The sequence below is a fragment of the Charadrius vociferus genome, unplaced genomic scaffold, assembly GCF_000708025.1.
Source record: "Charadrius vociferus isolate BGI_N301 unplaced genomic scaffold, ASM70802v2 scaffold964, whole genome shotgun sequence".
Classification (NCBI taxonomy): Eukaryota; Metazoa; Chordata; class Aves; order Charadriiformes; family Charadriidae; genus Charadrius; species Charadrius vociferus.
This window is the reverse complement of record NW_009647945.1, coordinates 13,538-14,821: the sequence shown is the minus strand read 5'-3', so window position 1 is coordinate 14,821 and position 1,284 is coordinate 13,538.

The following is a 1,284-nucleotide window of genomic DNA, read 5'->3' as shown; positions in this document are numbered from 1 at the left end:
AGTGCCGCAGACCCACCGGCCTTGGCACAGCTTTTCTGGGGTGAGCTCAGCCACAGCTGGAGCTGAGAGGGGGACCCCAGGGGTCCGCTGTAGCCTAGAGCTGGGGTGCGGGATGGCATTAGGGTCAGCATTAACATTAGGGTCAGGGTTAAGGTTAGGGCCAGCACTGGGGTTGGGGTTGCAGTTCAGGTTTGGATTGGATTTAGGGCTGGACTGAGATTCAAACAGCTAGTTAGTTTGAGTTTAGGTTTTTTTTTTCAGAGATAAACAGATATACATGTTTTCAGATAGCTCTAAGCGGATAGAGAGCATCCCGTACCTCCGAGGTCAATGCGTGTTGCAATAAGAGGCGTTGAAAAGCTGTCACTGTTGCTGGAGGAGACAGCAGCAACGTGGAATTCAGAAACTATGCATACTGGGATAGGACAAAATGAACTTCAAGGAAACGCATGAAAACTATTTTAAGATCTTCAACGCTGAACAAATTTAGGGTTAGGGTTAGGGTTGGGGTTGGATTTAGGGTTGGGGTTAGGGTTGGGGTTAGTGCCAAGGTTGGGTTTTGTATCAGGGTTAGGTTTAAGGTTCGTGTTAGGACGAGCGCCAAGGGTTCAGGTCCATCCAAACAGGAGGGTTTGGGTGAGGGTTGGGGTTGGCATTGGCATTAGGGCCGGGGTTCAGGCCAGGGTTAGGGTTTGGCTCAGGGTGCGGGAACTGAAGGCATCTGGAGCTGGGTTTCTGCTGACGACCCCCCGATACCTGGGGTTGGGGGGGATGCTCCCAGTCCCTCCCACCCATGACATCCCAGAGGAAGGGGCACGGCAGCGTGTGCCTGTTCCCCAGCCACCCCTGAGCACGGCGATCTGAAGCCCTGACATCTGCCCTGTGCCGGGGGAGCCCCCCACAGCCCCCCAGCATGGGTGCTGGGAGCCCTGCACCAGAGCAGAGCCATCAGGGTGCTTCTGAGCCCCCCGAGCAGCACGGGGGACCCCTGCCCAACCCCGAGCGCCAGCCAAGACGTGTGTGTGCCCCCCAAGCCCAGCATCTCTCCCACCGCCGGCCCCCTGGCCCTCGCATCCTCCCACCCTGTAACCACGCTGCCCAGCTCGCCGGAGCGGGTATTTGGCTTGGTGCCCCGCGGCGGTGTGCGTTACCTCCCCGGCATGTTTAATTCATGGGGCAGGAGGAAAGCTGGCAGCAGAGGGGGGGGCCTGCATTAGCCCCCCCTAACCCCTTCGTATCCAATCTCCTGGCACCCCAAAGCAGGTACCGCGTGGCATCCCCGCT